The following is a 23,264-nucleotide window of genomic DNA, read 5'->3' as shown; positions in this document are numbered from 1 at the left end:
AAACAACTTTACAACTTGTTATCTTTTAGATAGGAAATGATAACCAAAGAAGTACGTGTTGTATCATAATAGTGGTATAACCTACTGTCGTAAAAATATGTGTGCGAAAATACCTTTATATTATATATGAACGAAAAAGTAGATGCGTATCGTTACCGTATGCACAAAACGGTTGGGATTTGTGTCAGCATGAGGTGGCAGGGGAGCGTTTATTGCAGATTTTGTTGCCGTTTGTTTAAACTAGTTATACCCATTTTAGTGCTAATTCTGTCTGTATCGTCACTGTGCAGATGATTCTTGTCATGACACCGTCCATTTTACGCGGATGCAATCTCTAACTGTAATATGGCGTTGTTAAGCTCTGTGGGGTTGTGGAACCTGAATACTGTGGTCTAAGGTGACGCTGGTTCCAGAGACAATATTGGCTGTGTACCCAACTGCTGGTTTTTGTTATTGTTGGTGTGCGTTTAATATTTTGGTGTTACCGATTCAGTACAGTGATGTCCAGAGTTCGTGTAAATGTTGTTATGTGGTTCGTATGGTGAGTGAGTAGTATGTTGTTGAAGACGGCGGTAATATAACCAGTGTACGTTATGGAGGAATGTACTTGTTAGTTTCAAACTGTGAATAGAAACGTGGGCCGTAATGCAAGGTTTGAGATGAACTATCAAAAGCAAAAAGACGCAATAATCCTTCTAAAATCCAGAAATGTTGGACGTTGATCGGTATAGCCAGAGCGATGAAATTTCAATTACCTGTGTTGAGATAACAGCCTATTTGTGTACTTTGAATTAAGCAAAATGATAGTGATGTACGTCCCGAATACCATATCTAAGAGATATGACCCCATCAATACAGATCACACAGACCATCATACAGACATACACTCATAGGGGTCACTGAGGCCAAGATAAGAGTAGAAAAGTGTTGTTACGCAGATCAACATTCTAAATTATTCGAGAGAACTCGATTTGCACTACTATTTTCTGAGTACGAATCAAATTGTTCAAATATGGCCTTTTTTATTCATGTCAACAACACGCAAAGTCAACATTCACAATTGTACTAATGTGTTGTCACAATGTTCAAGCGCGTCAGTTATGGACGAGAAAAGGATAAAGTAAATAACACTGATTAGTGATGTTGGTCTTGAAGGCATTGAATAACTGTGCTTCGCAACCGCCTGGTCATGATACATTTCATCTTTCTACCTCAACATTTCATTTCTTTTCAAGGTGTAGTTAACACAGGTAAAGTTCAGTATGCGTAGGTTTGGAACCACCTACTGTAATGAGTTCATTTGTACCAATACTACGTTACTAATATTAGAAGTTAATCTGAACAACATATCTCCGAATCTCAGCTCAGCCTATGCAATGTTGCATTTCATTCACCTATTCAAACTGGAAGGAAATCCCTGGACTTTCTGGTGCACTTTGAATCGACCGAATAACACGTTTTGCTTTACCACCAATCGCAAGAAGGTTTGCTCACAGAACAGATTGTTTCCTGCTTAGACTTCAATGATGTTTTCAACTGAATACAAGTAACATTCTTTACTGGTTATCTCAAGGAGTCACCATAGGAAAGTATGCATTACTTGACTACGAACGATGATATACAGTTACGACAGTTATAACACTAATAGACTAAGATGATAAATAAAGCTCGTATTTATTCCGTAGCATGTATTTGTAGCAACAATGAATCATAGTACAAAGGTTGGTTGCATTATCTCCAGCATGGTTTGCTACCGAGTACAAGTTATATTAGAAGATAACAGTCTATTTGAAGTGTCATGGGACACAGTATAATGACAAATGTATTGTCTACATACATGGAATAATTTGTCATGCTCAGCTTTAAGTGAATCTTCCTCGATATGTTTGAGCTAGTTAGAATACATTTCTAAATATAAGGACCAGTTTTATGCAATATTGGTATTGCTGTAAAAATGTAAATTTAAAAATGATAAATCGAACGCAGTCTTTCGTACAATATATTCACTAAGGCAGTTGCTTTGGAAACAAGATGCCCCAACATAAATAGCAAGCTACTTCTAAGCCCTATAGGACTTCATAATGTGAAATCGTTTTGAGATATATGCACCATTCAAGAAAATACAGACCTTCATAGAGATGTGTTGCCTTAATACTGAAATGCCCGCTTGGATATTTAAAACGAGTGGAGTAAACTCATTTGTATGTTGATTTCCAATTTCAAAGATATTGAAAAGTTTAAACTTTTGAAGGATAGAGAATGTTAGAATGACATGCCTTCAAAGTCAACAATATCACAAACAGGAGCCCAACTTTATGACAAAACGTAGCTCCCGCGTCTTGATTGGACACATCAGTCTCTTTTTCATAAAAAAAACAACAAAATGCCATTATTTTAATTCTTGTCCAAAATGACTAACTTTTTGTTTCAGTTAGACGCCAAGGGGCAAATAAAAATCGTTCCATCATACTCGATGAAACTAAACACGATCATTCGTCCTGTTCACTCTTGAGCGGGACCGTGCCGGTGGCCTAGTGGTTAGAGCGTCCTCCTCGGATACGGGAGGTAGTGGGTTCGATCCCCGTAGAGCCATATCAAAGACATAAAAATAGTACTAACAGCTGCCTCGCTTGATATTCAGCATTAAGAGGTTAGTGTTAGGGCTGGTCGGCCTGGTGTCAGGATAATGTGACTTAAAAATTATTAAAGATACGTTACAAATCCAAAATCACACAACCTATACACTTTGGGTATGAAAGAATCTGGACCAAACACCATGCATAAGGGTTTGATGAACGTTTATACTTTTCAGGGCTTGATCAGGTAAAGTGTTGGGGCTGGGTCCAAAAGGTCAACAAAGCCCTGACGTAACGCAAAACTGCACCAAAGAATAATTTGTGTCTAATTACTAAAAGTGTGTTTAAAAACCAATAAACGTGTGCAAGCTTACAAAATTCATCAAATTGTCGGTACCCCGAGAAAGACCTTCCCGATCTGGCCTGTTTAATATGGAAATGTCATGTGATTGGCGTACAATGCGGTTATGAAATAATATGTTGATTTTTTAATCTAAAGGTTAAATCTTAAGGTCACTGTGAATGAGGAGAGAAATGGGTTTGGGGATACTGTGTTTTATTCTAGGCCATTGACCGTGAATAAGGTTTGAGTAAGAAATGCACTTATGATATGGAAAAGGCTTTTTAAATTTGTGGTCACAATGTCTAAAGTCAGGGTAATTAGAATTGAAAATTGTTTGTGGACATTCTGCAAATATATATATATATATATATATATATATATATATATATATATATATATATATATATATATATATATATATATATATATATATATATATATATATATATATATATATATATATATATAAAATATATAAAAATATATATAAAATATAAAAATATATAAAAATATATATATAAAATATATATATATATATATATATATATATATATATATATATATATATATATATATATATATATATATATATATATATATATATATATATATATATATATATATATATATATATATATAAAATGCAAATACGAATAAAAGTTACAACTGAGTTTCAGTGTGAGCTCAAATACTTTGGTGAAATTGGTGCAAACTTCACAAGTTGAATAAAGCCCTCTTCGGTGATTTTGAATGTTATCAGATACATACATGCAAATAAAATCTTGCAATCCCTTATTTCATGCCTCCATCTGTTCATTTAACATCTGGTAAGTAACACTGGAATCGTATATTAAAAACGTGAACTTTTACCTGCAATCTTGCAGGTCAATTATTACGAACTGTTATTATCTTATTGTTCTGTGGATCCTGCAACTAAGCGTTTAATACACATGGGAAAAAATTACCTCCAAACCGTCGTGTGGATTCGAAGCAATAATTGCCGGTTTCGTGAATATTCCTTCTGAACCAACTCCCTAACATGTTTAAACCAGGACGACTTGCAAGATGACCACATTTTTATTAAGTAAATAACAATTTAGTTTCGAATTCAAGTTACAAAGATATGGCTGATTGCAACGTGTCAAGAAGGTGAAATTAATGTGTGCAATAATACGATGTCCATAAATAAGGTGTTATTCTGTACTAAGTATATCACACTGCACTTTTAAGGTACACAATACAAAGGCAAGATCATACAGATTGACGCGCCACAGACTGATACGTTTTTCATGGATTTATGAAAGTTTGATTCACGTATCACAGGCCATATTTGTAAACTTAATTTTCTCGCTATATCGCTTCGTTACTAATAATCCACAGGTCAGATCTGATGAATATGTTAAACAGTATGACATTTATAAACAGACAATAGATGAGTATATTGGGCGAAAAACACAAGAAATGAAGCAAAAAGATGAAGAAATGAAACAGCAACTTGAGAAGGTAAGAGCAGAAAGGAGATCAATCTTAATAACAAGTTAGACAAAAACAACCTCAACAACTAGTAATAAAAAAGATACAGATCCTTGCCCCAGTGCCAGTGGAAATGGTCTTGATACTGAAAAAGATCTGTGAAGCAGAAGAAGAATTATATGTACTATAACAAGGAGCAAAAGAAGTAGAAAAATAACGTCTTAAGAAATCAAATCGATGAGTATCTACAACAACCAGTAACGAATGCAAAAACTGAAAATGGTTGGCCTTGATAAACTCTGTCCCAGCAATGTCCTTGCATATGCTAATAGATTAGAAATTCTGATTGGCGGAAAACGACCAGGTAATAATTCCCCCAAAAATCATCAGTGAAACAGCAGCTATTTCTCAACGATCACTTACAGGCGGTATCATGAACATTAATGTTTATCGGTCTCTCATCGATGAAACTGTTGATGATTGCCACATTGATTGATGGTATGTAATTAGATCAGTGACAATTAAATAAGATGATCATACATATAGCTCAACGAGAACCTATAATGGTCAGGGTGATAAATTCGCGATTACCAACATATAGAGCAGTCTACAGTGATGGACTCGGTGATGTTGTTCAGGGTTTGTTTATAAGGATAGCCCCAAAAGCAATACTGAATGCAAAAACATTATCAATGAATGTTATTGACGTTGTTCGTGATAAAGTAATGGTGCTGTTGGTGACTTAGCTAGTAAAGCATTCTCAATAATCAAGGATAGACTTGCACGATTAAAACGACGACAACCAGTCAGTAAAATTGCCCAGCACTGAAGCTTTGCTACAAATGTTAGTAAAATAATAAATCTAGCTGCAAATCAAAGACTAGCCGAATTGGATGGTGTCCCACTATCAGGTAAAGACAAAAATATAACTGCTAGTCTGATGGAATGAAGTTGTCTTCTTGTTAGACGATAACAAATATAATAAAAGTTCAAACGTGTGTCTAAACCCGCATTTGACATGGATGCACTTTATCAATAATGAATCCGTGAGGAAATATCACTATTATTCTTATGAAGCACGTGTATCTAACGCACGTAGAAAAATTGAGTTGTAAGTTCAGGATGCAAGCAGATGTTTCCTACCCGCTGAGGCATTCACAGAGACCAAAACTAGACTTTTGAAAGTAGATGATACAGCGTACGGAATTGGTGATCGAGTTGGTTTTGTTAATAATGGTGTCATTGCATTAAATAGCAGTGCGGCGTATAGCATCGAAGGAGAAACATTGAAATATGCCATAACAACGTCGACGTTGATATGACGATACTTGTAAGATACAGCCATGATTACTCGAGGTCAGCTGGCTTGTCAGTGATGTTCGTAAAGGAAACCACTGATCAACCCGAGTACAGAAATATAAGAGAAGATGATGCAAGAGATGCTACAGAAGTTACAACTCTCAGCGCAGCACTATCAATGAATGTAAATTTAAACTTGGGATTCCCATCACGTCGATCAATGCTGAACGGTGATGAATAATTTTCATGTGTAATTCCACTATCACGTGCCTTTGGATTCTGCAGACGTGTTACAAAGATATATTTGGCGCTAAACACACCTTGGTACTTGTGAGAAAAGCCACCGACAATGATGCAATATAGCATGCTGCTGCCGTTGATGCAGGTTGTTGTTGTTGTTGTTGCAGAGTTTAACGCCTTTTTTCAGCACACGATAGGCCATACGTGGCTGCCAGTATTAATGGTGGAGGAAGAACCCGGGAAAACCCCAGAAAGAAGCACCGACCCATTAGAAGCCACTGGCAAGCTTTCTCACATACCTACATTGGCCGAATCCGATACTCGAACCCACACAGAGAGAGGTGAGATGGCAGTGATCCGTAACGAAGAGCGCTTTAGAGCACTCGGCCACTCGGGGTCGCCGTTGATGCAGGTAAAGTAATACTAAAAATAAACTTTCGTTGTGGATGCCAACATTGACTGATCTCTCCCTGAAGAAGAACGGTTGCCCTCTTTCATGGATCAAGATGGTAAATTAACATTGTCATGGTTGGCAAGGACCAATGACAGTATTCAAAGCAATATGGTTGGGTTATTCATATGGCAGATAGCATCACAGCAAAGGGTGTCAGCATCGCGACATGAATTCGTCGCGTTTCAGGAAAATTCCAGAGTTTATTCGCAGGAACGAAATCCAATGGTGAGGTTTCTTTGAGGATAAATGGACATCAATAACCTTCTGAAGAAGTCTTGCTAAATTTGATAATAATCATGCTGCGCGTATTTATCTTCAGGAAATGACACATATTTAGGGCGTGATCAGAATGTTGATTCTGGTTTGCATATACTCAGCGGGATTTCACAATGCTGTATCTGAACTTTTACTTTTCACGGGAACATTTGGATTTGTTCAGGCAATCAGCTCGTGTAGCTGGACTGCCCGCTGGTGGCTATAGAGCAACCGCTGTCATACTCTCAGAGAAAAACAATGGTACTAGAATGTGTTGGTGGACGAATGAGAGTTATTGATTCCTCAGTAGAAAACATGTATTTAAATCGTTAATGATGTTATAATGTCACATCATCACGTTAATGTTACTCTGACTCCTGGTTAGATTAAAAAGCTTCAATCAAAATCAGCAAAGAAATGCGGAACAAAAATGACATTAAAACAACAGGTCATAGGTGGTCAAAATAAACTATCACTGACTGAAAGTCAACTCAGGCACTTCAGTGACTCCAAACAATCAAAGACTGCCCTTAGACATAATCTTTATGCCGGTGTTAATAAAGACGCAGTTAAAACGGTTGAGATATTTCCACTTCTTGCAGCTATAACAACGTTGATAGCCGTTGCAGCCCCAGCTATTGCAAATTCAGCTGCATCTGGTGCTGTTGGAACCGCTGATAGTTTGGCACTAAATAAAGCAGCAGGTCAAAGAATAAAGATTTCCAACAAGGGAAGACTATCAGGAACCTCCATTCGTGGTACGGAAAAGGTCTGGACTTCCCGGGACATTGATTCTTCGAACCTCCATGTTTGATTTACTTGATACTGATAAGCGATTAAATATAAAAAAATCAGAGGTGTGTTTATGCGTCATCAAGTGCCAAAACGTGTTTAAACCGGTTCATTAATCTCGACGGATGTTCTGGTCCAGGTTCTCATTGGGTTGATTACGCGATTGATCCTAGTGTAGTTGTTTATTTTCATTCGTATGGGATGGCACCACCAAAGGATTTTTTTTAATATGCTAGCAGAATGCAAAGCACTTCGCGTACCTGGTATTTAGTATTACCAACACAGATAATATGAGATATGCCAATATGTTGCCGTGAATTACTCACTGTATTCGACGCTGTGTCATCATCAACAACACCACCTCAAAAGTTGTGCACGAGTATACATCGTCGTCCAGCGTTTTAAACAGATCTCAGTGTAATATACAATGGTAGATATTTACGAAAGATCTACTCTAACACTCAGGGCAATCCTGAAGGCGACTTAACTAAATATTCAAACCTCGACGAGCTCAAGGATGAACTCGCTAATCTTTTGAGTCTCGCACAGGTGGACTAAAATTAAGTCGCTGTTTGTCAGGATAAACAAGGGCGATTACAGACGAGTAATATCCCGTTGACATATGTCATTCTGCTGGTTCTACATGCGACCGAAGATAACTTATTGGTGTTTGCTAAAAGCTGTAAAATTAAAAACTCGGAGGAATAGATTTTAACATTCATAGGAGAGATTATTGGACGCATCAGACACATTGTATATATTATGCATGGTAATCTTAATATAAGTACAAATGCAATTATTAATGCAAGAGAATTAAAATCAGACTACGATCTGGTAAAAAAAAATAATACGTAGACAGCAACAACTACACAATCAGAACTGGGATCAATGATCGTTTTCTAACCGGCGTATTACTATCAACAATAACAATGACAACACTAGCAGTTGTAACAATTGGTGTTTCAGCTGTAGCAACAATTGCTGATATTCTTCATGTCACCACAAAACAAATATCTACGGGCATAAATACAAAATAGCATACAATAAAACTACACACGGCGATGTTAGCATACTCCAAGTTATGATTTCTGATTTCTTCATATGTCAGTGAGGAATAATAACAGATAGCGAATTCATAGAAATACTTAAGATTTACAATGAGGCATTTGATGAAATCATAGAAACCCCTATTCAGTATTTAGATGTAGAAATGACGAAATCATCGTCGTTGAAGATGGAAAACTAGACAATATCAGGATATAGAATCAGGATTTGAAAGGTAATAATTTCGTCATCGGAAGAATTACTGCAACATATCGTCTCTAATACATATCGTCTCTAATACAACTCCGTACAAAAAAAAACCACGATGATATCAGCAAGCTCAACCACCTCTGTAGTTAGCGTTAGCTTTTACACGGTAATTCCAGCGAAGGAAATAACACTAGCGCAATTGCGAGTATATCATAGTAAGCCAAACATTAGATCAAAATCCTTTGGTGGGTTGCAGGCCAAAACGTCAATGGTATTTGCGTTCAAAAATACATCCGATGGAAGCCCCGATTCGCAAGTTGTTGGTATTCCTACAGGCTGTTATCAGATCGAACAAATCAACGATGAATTCCATCACAGAATCAAATCTATCAGAACAGTATTAGGATGGCCAGATATAAAACCTGTTTATAAAGGACCACTAAAGTAAAAAAGTTGACTTTGCCACGGACAAGATAATATTTCTGAAACTTCCAGAATATCGAGAAGAATATCCATGGAAGATTGTGAACGGTACAGAGCTTCCTGTAATAAAATTCGATTTGTATTATAAGTATGCTAACATAGGAATAAATAAAGAATATATTGATACATTTTCCGGCTTCATCATGTCAGAATACAAACATGTATTCGATCAACTGCAAAATTTGTTTTCAAGCGTCATACGATATTACAGTGACGATACAAAGCAGCTGATCATCGCAACGCTGCAACATTTAAACCAGATTATATCCGATCATGAGCTTGTCAATAAACGTATCATTAAAAATGTAATTAACAACACTGTTGAAGTAGTTAGCAGTTGTGGTTAAGTATTAGTTAATGTCTCAACAATTAAACAATTATCCTTGATATATATATTATTAATTAAATGGAGCAATTACAAACATTCAAAGTACAAGGATTTAACAGCAACGAGCTAACAAATTAGTCAATGATATTATTAATAAATACAACTATTAGCCGCATGGAGAAAAAGAAACCCACCAGCAGGTATTCTGAAGCATAACAATGATCCATACGGTGGAGGTCTTCATATTTCGTCAGGAATTGTCAATATCACGTCAACGATCCCAGTCAATGTTTTATGTGCTGCAATTGATGGCAGCTATAGATCTTGAAAAATACAGTCAGGCCAGGCAGGGATATATTTTATATGCATTTAAACATCAAGCACCCCTGAATTTGTTATGTATTCTAACCCGTTAATCTGGTTTATCTGCGATGTCAGAATCGGCTATTACCAAGGATACAATTCAGATCTACTGGTGTTATGTATATCTGATTTAATTTATATTTATTTCAATTTAATTGTTTGTCAGCTTTAAAAAAAAATTTGTTCTATTATATGCTATTAAAATGTAAATTTATTCACTGGAGATAATATATTTCCAGAAAATCAATTGACCTGAATCATTCCTTCGTAAACACCAGGTGTTGACCTAGATCATGATTTTGATTCAGAATTAGTAGCAACCACGTAAATAAGTTCTATTTTCATTTAAGATGTAAATGTTTTAAAAAAATCTTCTCGGAGTAAAATCATTGGTCATACGTGTACGTGATTTTAAATATGTAAACACGGTCACGTGACCCAGTGTTTTGCAATTCCAGTTTTTCCATTACTGTGCATTACTGTGCATTTGTTAGTTTAAATAGAGATGCGTATAGGGAGGTTTCTCAGTCTTGGGCTTTTTACACTGATGTCAAGTTAATTTGTTGTAGCCAGATTTTGAGTAATAACTTTATTCAGATCAGTTGGATTTCAAAAGGATTATTTCTTTTCTCTCTGGAAATAATTTGAGAAGCGCTCACACAAATATTTTGGAAAGATAATGCATACAAATTTAATTTGGATTTCCAAAACCGGAGTGTCATTATTCGTATTTCTACAAGGAACTGTAAAAAAGGCACAGTACAGAATACTGCATAAGTCATCGTCAAACATCTTGGACTTTCCATCAGGATTCGAACTTGCAATTATTACAATATTTATTACCAGGACTTTTGCAATTTAATTCGGGGATTATTCTTTGATCATTCTTTGGATTATTCTGGATTCCTTTTGGATTTGATTCTTGAAACCGTAAATTTTTCTACTTCATTTCATATTTTAAAGAATTTTTTCAGGGAAATAAATTATTTGTTAAAGTTTAAAAGGCTTGTTGTTTTCACTATTTTCGCGTTACTGTTTATTAGAGCCTAAACAAGTAACACTGACCAAACAGGACACTTGCTTGATTTAAGAGTAGATTTATTAATATAAATATGTATATACGTTCGTAGAGGATTTTCTGAGTCTAGGAATTCACAAACATTTATTCTATGATTTAATCAAAGAGTAGTTTATATGTACCAACAAGCGAGAATTTTTGAATACAAAAATGAGGTACTCGAAAGTGCCGTCAGAGAGATATTGACACTTCCACACACAGAACAATGTAGGGTTGATAAAATTATTGATGAATACGGTGAATGAAGAATTTTTGTTAACGCAGGAACATTAAACAGTTAAATTAGATGCAGAGAGCATACATGTTTACGATTATGTGCAATAGAGATCAAATTCTGAATTATGCACAATATTGCATTGAATTTGATCAGCTTAAGAATATTATATGATTCAGAACAAAAATATCAATCATAAAAATAATTGAATTTGATACAGAATAAAAAGCAAAACAGTTATACAATCATTGAGGTTTCCAGAGACTGATAGTCATATTACCCAAATTAAATCAGATTATTATTCAAATTAATTGAGGATCTTATCATTGACTTTATAATGATTTTATCGTTGTCATTATTATTATTTCAGATTATCAAACATTTTCATCAAATTGACGGGTATATTAACCATTATATTTCAAATTATCAAACTTTTTTTTTCAAATTGAAGGCGTAAATGTTACTCAAAATAATAAACATTACATTCTCTTGACAAAGTCAAGGCATAAAAAATAAAAAATTACAGACAATAAGAATTTCGCTAATAACTAACAAAAACATATACTAAAACAGAATTTTTTTTCTGGTTCTCGCCAAGCTTTCATAACTTGAGTTAAATGGTAATCAAAATCGTAATTATCAGTCATATTACATAATTTGCTGGGGTAAATCATCTTCAAAATGATAAAATTCTCATCCCCTTCACAAAGTCAAGAATAAAGTCGAGGTAGAAAAAAATGACGTAAAAATTTCACAAATAACAAATAGGTAATTTGAATCAGAATAAAATTTTACACGTGTTTTATTCGGTGTTAACACTTTCACTTTCACGATCACATATGATTTTGTCACTGCTTGCATCCTTGACCTCGTCAAATACCTTGTCACCACTTTTACAATGGATCGTTTTATGATAGAACATACTCTTTCTTAATTGCCTTTCGCGCGTATTAACAATCTCTTTTGTTTCTTACTCGTGAAATAATGTTGATCCAATTTTCCCAATCGCGCGAGCGAGTGAAACGAATTGTTCAACTTGTGTATCTTTGACTGTAGCCAAGGATTGTAACATAGACTGTTCAATCAGCTTAATGAATCGGTACTCTGCTGGTAATGTTTATATTTCATCAAATATTCGTTATTGTAATAATTGAAAATCACAAATATTTCTTTCAGGATTAAGTTGATCAGAAATGTGTATACCTTCACGTTGCAATTTTGAATTACTGAAATAATAAGAGATATAAACAAGAATTAAAACCATAAACAAGAAACGTGACAGATTCAGAAAAATAAAGATAATTTTTCTTAAAATGCAATCAAAAACTGTATTCATTAGTAAATTTTAAAAAAAATTATAAGTCACAAGCTCTACCTGACAGAGTTATATCCCTGACTTTGTACAATGACAAAGCCACTGACTTAGTCCAATGACAAAGCCACTGACTTGGTCCAATGACAAAGCCACTGACGTTGAATTTCTTTGCCTTATAATAGAGTTATGCTTCAGAAGTAAGATACCTTTGTATTTGTTTGAAAATACCTGTTATATCATTTGCGACACCTTATTAAAAAATTAACCAAGAAAATAATAATTCATTTATAAGCGAGTACTATTATAAAATACAGGAAGATAATTCTTTAATCGCTCCATCCTTTACCTTACAGAGTTATGTCCCCTCGTCTACAGTATTTTACAAGGTAACTACATCTGTTGCAAAATTTTCAATTATTTTTGTCTCAATCTTTTCTTGTTCTATTCAGAATTGGCAACGTTTTAAATATTATTTATTGCTTATCATTCATCGAAAATGCTGATTCGGTTATATTATTTGCGACAAAGTGCATTGAATGCCTGCAAATATCAAAATATTTACGAGCTGCATATGTGGATGGAAATATATTTTCTTCACCTGCATGTTTATTCGTACATACCACTGACCTTGGAGAACTACAATTACAACTAGTCTTACCACATTTGCAATTTTGACTTTATGTAACTGCTAGTAAATTACTCAAAGAATAATCTTTTGGATTTGAATCAACATGATCGATCACAAGACCGTTTCAATTAGTGCATGAAATCATTCATATATAAAATTATGAAGAGATAATTTTTATTCCTATATTTTAATCTGAGATAACCGGTATTATTAACAGAACCGACTGGCTTTTTAGTCGACAATATCTACATACACCATCTCGAGATGTCTCGTAACACATTGATGATGGGATTTTTCACAAGTTTTTTGTGTTCTATTTATATAATGATATTATTTGTCTAAATAGTTATTTTATTGTTACAGTGAAAATCTGGCGAGATAGTCTTCATCGTTTTTATGACTCAATGTCGGCGTTATTTTTTTATGATAACAGCGTTTTAGCTCCCTCTATTTATTTACCAACACATTGCACATACAATTGCCTTTCTCCTCTAACCGCAATACCAGACTTCGAACACAGTTTTGGTCCCAATCTCACTCATTGCACACTTAGCATGCGAAGTCCACATAATTAATTTACGCTGTTGTTACAAGGAGTTGTAGTGTCGATAATTAGACACTTACATTATATCTTTGCTTGAATCATTATATAACTTCAGTTTAAATATATATTTGCCTTAATTTTAATATGGAGAAGTTTGTGAGATTATCTGTAATTAAGCGTTCTAAAGCTAGATTCCATCTTGAAAGAAGAACCCTGTCTTGCCAAGATTTAAAGTATTTATGACGTCAAGGAAGAGTTTCGCAGCGAATGTGCAGCTCATCTGTGGTCAACATTCATAATCTTGTTCAATGACGAAGTTATCGACGGTACAGTTAATGACGAACGAGCGGAGACGATTATGAATAATCTCGAAAATCAGGGATGCTTGTTTAGAGTGAAGTGTATTGCGGAAGTAAACGATAATTGGATTATCCGTGACAAACGTGACCCTGTTGAATTACATCACACTGGAAATATTGTAAAGTTCAATACAAATTCCTTACCAGGAATCTTGCCTGGTATTGACAAAACAAATTATGAAGGAGAATTACTGCGACTGCAGTTGTTTATGCGATATATCCACTGAACGATATAGCGTTGATGATCTCAAACCGATGAAAATGTCAAGGCTAAATTGTGTAGCTGAGCGAGCTACATAACACTGAAGGGGCAGAAATAGTTAAAGATAACAGAGCGTCTATCAAACACGTCGCTGAACTAGAAAAAATATTAAGATTTCCAATAAGAGTGAAGACATTAGCCGGAGAGATTTTGTACGAAGCGAAATATAAACAAAAAGAGCTTCGATTGAGATTATTGATCCCAACGCACACGCGTGGATATCAGATATAAGAAAATTTCAACGAAATCGAACAATCAGATTTTATCAAGGAAATATGATTGATTTTATCAGAAATATTAGTATAAACGATCATGTATCCGTGTGGCTTTTTCAAAGTTCCGATGATGGAAACTATGATCAATTCGTACAGAATCTCTCCACGAAGATATAAAAATATTGCGTCGAAATATACCCATGACGATGCTGAACAAGTACTTGGTAATTGTTTTACCGTTTCGTCAGTTGCTGCTCATTTGCTGAGAAGGAAAATTCATAGAAACCAACACCGTTGGAAGTTCTTGAATAAAAACAACGCAGCTGTGTGGAATACGGACACGACGGATTGTGGAATATTAAATACGATTATAAGGTTGTTATATCGGTTGATATGGTTGCATGTTCTCCGGAGATTTCTTGGAATGGGAGTGTTCTACATATTTTAAGAGATTTGGAAATCCAGCACAAGAGATGATTAGAGTTGCGGTAAACGGACCCTTACCAAATTTTGACACAACTGAATTCGCTTGTATCGAGTCATTCCAGTATGCACCGAAAACTCTTCATCAGATTGTTGCTGTTTGGTTTGGGAAACATTTTAGCCATACGTGGTTTGGCTCCAATAGTTTTATTAAAATATATGCTTGATTTAAAAATATTAATATCGTTGGTTGTAAGTGAGGCAATTATATCATATCATTCGCAGCAACAAGTTTGGTTCCCACAACAAAACAAATATTCTGATGATGAAAATCCTGATATAAATAATTTTGTGAATAAAATCACAAAATATCTTCGCAGACAAGTAATTGGCAAATTTACGCTAAGAGGATCGTATGATCATAAACGACATTGTACAAGATTAATTATAGATGATGCTGAACTTGATTTTATAATTACTGATACAACGGAGAGAAACACGATAATAAGTCGATGTAATGTTAACTTACTGGACGGAAATAAATTAGGTATCATTGTAGTTACACTGATGATGAGTCACCATAGTTTACTCATTTAAGATCTTCAATGGTTGCGTATGTTTCGATAAATCTATTACCAATGATAAATGGATTTTCTGATACCGCAGTTAGAGTCGCAACAGATTAATTTTATATCGATAACAAATATGCAGATCTGTTAAAACAATTACATATCGGCGCTGACGCATCCGGGGGCGAATTGAGAATAAAACAAGAAAAACTACTTAGTTTTTATGGATCTGCCGACGTTGAAATCAAAGATATTCAGTGCAAAAATAATCAAATATCAAAATTGTCATCAGCACCATCTGTATATGATCCTGTTACCAGACATAACACTGTTTATCTCAATGGATCGGATGGTTCTGGTAAAACAACACGTCGGATTGAATTATTTCTTGTTCGTGATTTAAATGTGTTAACCTCTACACATAGGCGTGCCAGAGAAAAAATTCATACTTATCACAGCTTCTTCCGATGGAATGGAGATACATTGACTTCTGAACAAATGGGTCAAAAATAGATTATAAAGATTATTGTCTGGTATGAAGTATGATTTGTCGCTAGAGACATTAAAAATATTTCTTGAATGGTTGTTGACAAAAATACTGCTGTGATAACCTGTGGTGATCGTGGTCAACCGCCACCTTTTGTTGGATTGTCTCCGCATAAATGGTTGTAACGTCGCCCTGTTTGTTACGATCGGTGGTTACTTGGACTGGGCTGGCGTTATCTAGTCGATGATCTCCCTCGACAATATAGCCCTGTGGAGAAACAAAAAGAATTTCAACAGATAACTTGGCAAGACTATTGGGAAGAAATAATGCAATGCCCCCTTAAACAAGAAAAAATAGCGAATTTAATCAAAACAAATTAATAGCTGCAATTCCAATTCAGCTTAAGGTACGTCAACATAATATAATAGCAGTGTCTCATTTGGATTTATTTCATCATAAAAACGAGTGGTGACATGAGCGCAATGCCCAGGACTGATTGCATCATCTTCCTCCCTTGACCGTGTATCAACGTCTTCCTGTTACCTCAAGGCTTCCTATTCTCTACGCTTCACGCCTTCCTGCTCTTCCTAGCCATTTACTCCGTATTCGAACTGTCCCGTCTCTCTTCCCAAAAAGTAGTTCCTTAAAGTAAAAAATTAACGTACCCCTAAATCTCTGTATGTACCACTTCCTACACGTACATAAAATTCCCTCACTTACGTTATTCATAAGCATACTAGCTATCCACACTGCATAAATTCTGAACTAATCCCATAGGACATCACCCTCTCTTCACAGCGGCCAGACATAATTAACACGTTAGCGGTATATCTAACGTAACCGTATCTCTTTAACTACGCTAACACATGCTCGATTACTATTGCATAAAATTCACAAAATTCTATCTCACGGCAATCCATAACTTACAAGACTATTTAAACATTGCAAAATCAGATATAACTATATGGTTATCGTTAACTCACGATAATCAGTATCGTCCTAACAGACCAAGAATATTATTTCAAATAACCCTATAAAATCCGAAACATATGAAACCTTGATTAACATGCAATCGTTAATTCTATCAGTGAACTATGATCTCTAAACTTAAAGAGATAAATTGCATAATAACTCGAGAATTAACAAATTTCCATGAAATTTAATAAACAATATATCATATGGAACCTAGTCAGCTCATGCCATTTGCATAAAACAATCAAATAGAAAATTACGTGGTAAATTAAAATTGCTTGCCTTAATGCTATTCTTTATCATGAATTCTGCGTCCTAGCACAAAAACATGTCTTATCTTACAAGAAGCAGCAGAGAGGGCGAACAGACCATAAAATTCCGACAAACAAATAAAACAAACAAAATAAAATCATCTGTAGAAGGGTCCAGATTTTCACAAATAAACGTTTCCTTGAGATGATTTTATTTTTGTTGAAACCAACCCCATCAATAAAACCTTAGTTCGAAAAGGTAGCTGAAAAATAAAGTACTCTCTACGTGTTTATTTACTTTTTGTTTAATTTCCACGGACGACCAACGTTGGTAGGCGACCTCTCTGCTGCTATTAATTAAAAAAAATTTATATTAAATATAATGGTACATCCAGAATCTCATACTGCAAGAATAGCACGAGAGGGACTAGAAGCAATTAAAAAATTTCTTCCCGTGCGAGATTCATTCAGAAAAAATCTAAAAGCGCAGCAAGAAGCACAAGTTGAATACGAAGAGGACACTAAAAAACTGTTTAAGCCCGTCACTGCAGCTACTGAGAAAGTTACAACAGTCATCAAAGATGATCTTCTTCCGGTATCAAAACAAACAGCAGAACAAACCGAAAAAATAGCAAGAAGAACTAAACAGACAAAGATTTTACGAGATCTTCTACCTGGCATAGCGAGGGAAATAGCTGCGTTGGGATCAACCTCCAACTTTTGATGAGGAAATACTTGAAGAAATTGGAAAACTTCGTGATGAAGTCGCCGACGTGCAAAAAGAACATACACCTGAACCCGAACTAGTAGAAAAAAATGTAGAATTGATTGCAAAATTTAGGAAAGGGTTTGTTGAAGAAATTAGAAATATTAAAAAATAACAATTACCCGAGGTAATATTAAATAGTATATTTAATAAATCTAGTATTTTAAAACCCTGTCATGAAAAAGTAAATGATGATAATCTTATTAAATATATATATCGCGTATATTACAACAAAAAACAAGCTAGAGGTCAAGAATATAAAATTATTGAAGAAGAAGCAAAAAGACTTTATAGAGAGAGACTGAAACAACAAGAACAACTCTCCCAGTATCAACTTCCTCCACCTTTACAACGTAAACAAATTCCTGCGCCGGCAATGACATATTCACCGGTAGAATCACCACATGGATTTCAAAGAAGCGACTCACCGGTCACCACTGAATCAATGCAACCACCAGTACTTAAAACACCTCAAGATGAACCTAAAACAAGATCTGGTTTATGTCCTGATAATATTATTAATGATGTGTCACGGTTAGAAGTTCTCATGGGAGGAAAATGTGCCGGAAATAATTCACCAGAATTAATTAATGAAGCATCTGATATTTGTCGGCGATTATTTCAAGGCGGTATTATGGATATCGGCGTTTACCGAGAACTTATCGATGAACTTGTTGATGACTAATTGTTAGATAAATAACAAATAAAATAAGATGATCATACATAATAATCATCGTAAACCAGTACAGGTCAGAGCGGTAAACTCACGATTACCAGTCTACAGGGCTACTTACGGAGATGGACTTGGTGATGTTGTACGGGGATTATTTACAAGGATAGCTCCAAAAGCAGCACCCGTTGCAAAACAATTATCGATGAAAGCTTTTGATATTGTTCGTGATAAAGCTCCTAGTGCAATTGTCAATGTTGCTGGTAAGGCGTTCTCGGCGATCAAAGAAAGACTAACACGATTATTGCGACGAAAACAACAACCACCAGTAAAATTACCAAGTACTGAAATTATGCCAGCAGATGTAAGCAGAATAATAAATCAGGCTGCAAATCAAAAACTAGCGGCGTTAGCAGATCAAGGACCCGGTGAATCAGGGAATAATATTTCAAGCATGATATCAGGGAGTGGAATTTCTAAACCCGGTTTTCGTGTTAGACGAAAATAATTATAATAAAATGTTTAAACGTGAATCCGATGAAGCATTTGACATGGAAGCACCTGTCCTTAAAGATGAATCGGTACGTGATTATCAGTTTTATTCTTATGAAGCACGAATACCAGATCAACGTGGAAGAATTGAACTACAAGTTCATGACACAAGTACATACTTTTTACCCGCTGAGGCTTTTCTTGAGGTAGAAGGTACAATTATAACAACGGATGATACTAATTACGGAGGTGCAGTAAAAGTTGGTTTGTCATCAACGGGATCATGGCACTGTTTGATAGCGCGACTTACATGATCGATAGAAAAAATATCGAATCGATTCAGAAAGATGTCGACGTTGCTACAACAATAATAGGATTAGCAAGATATTCTGATGATTATACAAGATCAGCAGGTCCTACAATGATGTTTGTGAAAGATAACTGCAATCACCCTGAAAGCGATCCGTATAATATAAGACGACCAAGAAATTTTGCCAATAACGCGGATGCTGATGTGTGGCCAGTGGTTCATGGTTCTAGCGAAAATTTCAACTTGGGATTTGCAGCACGTAGAAATATGTTGCTAGGAGACAATAGAAGATTTTCATGTACAATTCCACTATCGCATATTTTTGGATTTTGTAGAAATTTTAGAAAGGTTATTTTTGGAGCTAGACACACGGTTGTTCTTGTGCGAAAATGTGATGATAACGATGCTCTGTGGAGACCTGTTGGTGATGCTGGTAAAGTAATATTATCGAAACTTTCACTGTGGATGCCGGTAATGACTCCAACGATCGCAGTAGAACAAAAATTAATTTATTTCATGGACACTGGTGGTAAATCCTTGTTTTCATGGTTAACAACAAGCACAGACAGTATGCAAACTAACGTTAACGGTCAGTTTACATGGCATATAGCATCACAACAGGGTGTTTCTGCACCGCGTCATATTTTTATTGCGTTTCAGGAAACTAATCGATTAGGTTCACAAGTTCACTCTCATATGATATTTGACAAACTAGGTATCACATATATTTCTTTACGGATAAACGGACAACAAGAACCAACAGAGAATATACAACTAAATTATGAACAGAATCGTATAGGACGTGCATATCATCGTTTAATGTCATTCATGGGACGTGATCAAAATGTTGATACTGGATTGCAAATATCGCAACATGATTTCAAAACTTTATATCCGATTTATTATTTTTCATTGGAGCATCTTGATCTATCAAAACAATCTGTCGTTGATATACATCTTAAAGCAACATTAAATACAGGTGGTGTTGATTATAGAGCAATCGCGGTCATACTTAGCGATAAAGCCATGTTAATTGAAGGTGGTAGTGGTCGAATGAGAGTCGTTGATGCACCAGTGGAAAATATTTAATCGTGTTATTTAGAAAAATATATTTTATATAAAAATGTCGTATGGTCATGTTAATGTTACTCTGACTCCTGGTCAGGTAAAAAAGCTTCAATCAAAAACCGCCAACAAATGCGGAACTAAAATATCACTAAAACGAGATCAGATTAGTGGTGGTCCAAACAAATGATCTTTGACAAATAATCAGATTGAACATTTCAATAAAACCCTAGAATCAAAAATTGGAGTTCAATTTCATCTTTCTCCGAGCGCCATCAAAGACATGATTAAAACGGGTGGTATATTTCCACTTCTTGCGGCTATTCCAGCGTTAATAGTTGCTGCTGCTCCAGCCGTAGCAAAAGCAGTTGCGTTAGGTGCTGCTGAAGCAGCGGGTAAAAAAGTTTTTGATAAAATTACTGGTGGACGATTTAACAAAAAAAAGGGACGCGGTCTAAGATTACCCGGATCTCGCTGGGGAAGAGGTCTGAGGCTTCCACGTTAGATACTCCAGCATCAAATTTTGATTTACTTGATGCTGCTAAACGATTTAAAATAAAAATCTTTAGAGGTGTTTTTATGCGAGATAAATTACCAAAACAACCGAATAAACTTGAAACAGGTATTATTAATCTCGACTCGAATTCAGGACCCGGTACTCATTGGGTATCATACGCGGTTGATCCACGTGGAATCGTTTATTTTGATTCGTACGGGTTAGCTCCACCCGTTGAATTTATCAAGTATGTCGCACCACTTCACGCAAGAACCTCTGGTTCAAAAGTTTGGTATTCAACGCTACCCACACAAACAATGACAGATCCGCCAATATGTGGCCGTGAAGTAATTAATGTACTTAACGCTATATCAAAATCATCCAAACCGCCACATAAAGTCGTGCATGATTATACAAGCAACCGATTCGTTGCGCGTAAAGCGTTTTAAACAACAGGTCTTATTATAATGGTTGATATTTACGGAAGAAGATCCTCACGCGTTAAGAGAACATAAGGCGATGTTGATCTGTCGAAGTATGCAACTAAAGATGAACTTGCTGATATCATGAACCTGGCTGGAGTTGACCCAGATGAGGTTGTTATTTTTCAAGATCGATATGGTAAACTAAAAACGAGCAATATCAAATGGAATAATATAGTTCGACGAGTACTCGGTGCAGTTACAGATAATATTCCTGCGTTTACTGACAGCGGCAGAATCAGGGATTCAAGTATATCATTTACAACTATCAGAGATGAAATTGCAAGAAGCGTTGCTAATCGTGTGAGAAACACCGGCGACACAATGACGGGTGAACTCAACATGAACGGAAATAAAATAGTAGTTTTAAGAGATCCAACCTCCGGTGAAGATGCTGCAACGAAAAAGTATGTTGACACCGTAGATAATAAATTATCCACGTTACGGGCTGAGTATGATGTTCACGTAGGTACATTTTCAAGATTTCGCAGAAACCATCAAAAAACCGCTGAAGATTTTTTTGGTTCTCCGCAAAATGTTGTCATAAAACTTTCTGATATCAAAACCAACATTGACACGATCAAACAAACACAGCAAGATATCAAGACCAACATTGACACGATCGAATAAACACAGCAAAACATCGTAGCGGGGATTCCTGAGATCGTTAACAAAACCAGTTTGATTAAAATTCCAACCGGAATAACTCCCGAACATATCACAAACATCGTATACACGGTATCATCGGGATTTGCAACATGGTCGCAGCAAAATAATACTATCAAATATACCGCAACAGTCACTGGCGTGTACAGGTTGTCTGTGTTCGGTGGTGCAAAATTTGAAATATTTACAACGTATCCATGGCGTCATTCAAAGGATAGGTTTTCCGGGGTTGTATCTGTTATATTAAATAGCGGAACCGAAGAAATATTTATCCTGGAAGCAGATGATAAGAAATTAACCGCAACATCTTACTGGTGGTGTTTGGAATTTGTAGCTGAAACACCTCAATTGGTTACTGCATAAAAATATATGGATGGTGCACAATACAGGTATAATCATGCGCGTGAATGGCAGGCGGCGCTAAAAGATCAAGTCGAACAATATACAGTAAAAGTAAAAAAATATCGACGACGATTAGTTATCGTCGACGTGATTGTTTATTCAGTATCCGCTGTTGTCGCTGGAAAGGGTGTTATATTATCAGCGGTGACAATGATGGCACCAGTAGCCGTAACTATTTGTATTTCAGCAGCAACAACTATTGCAGGTGTGCTTAATATCATCGCAAAAAAATATGTACTTGCACGAACGAAAAATTATCCGATTACATAATAAAATTACAAACAACGACGGTAGCATACTCGAAATTGTCTTCGTTGTTATCAGCGAGTCTCAATGATGGAATTATATCTGATTTCGAGTTTTCAATGACGACTAAAATATATCATGAAGGTATCGGTATTAAAGATACAAGTATTAATAATGACAGAATTACTCCAGCAGATCGTGACTAACACAACTCCGCCAAAGATAACAATGATCTCGGTAAGTTCATCTGATCCTGAATTTAGTATTAACTCTCCTACTGTAATTCCAGTAAAAGAAATAGCGTTAGCTCAATTACGGGTATATTATAGCTGGCCAAATATCAGATCAAAATCATTTCATGGTACACCAGCAAATAATTCGCTCGTATTTGCTAACAAGAACAAACCAGATGGTACTCCTGACTGGATAGATGTTGGAATACCCACTGGTAGTTATGAGATTGAAGATATCAATGAGGAATTTCAACGTAGA

The sequence above is a fragment of the Sinohyriopsis cumingii genome, chromosome 5 (genome assembly GCF_028554795.1).
Source record: "Sinohyriopsis cumingii isolate HCF-2022 chromosome 5, ASM2855479v2, whole genome shotgun sequence".
In the NCBI taxonomy this organism is placed as follows: domain Eukaryota; kingdom Metazoa; phylum Mollusca; class Bivalvia; order Unionida; family Unionidae; genus Sinohyriopsis; species Sinohyriopsis cumingii.
This window is presented reverse-complemented; position numbering follows the sequence as displayed.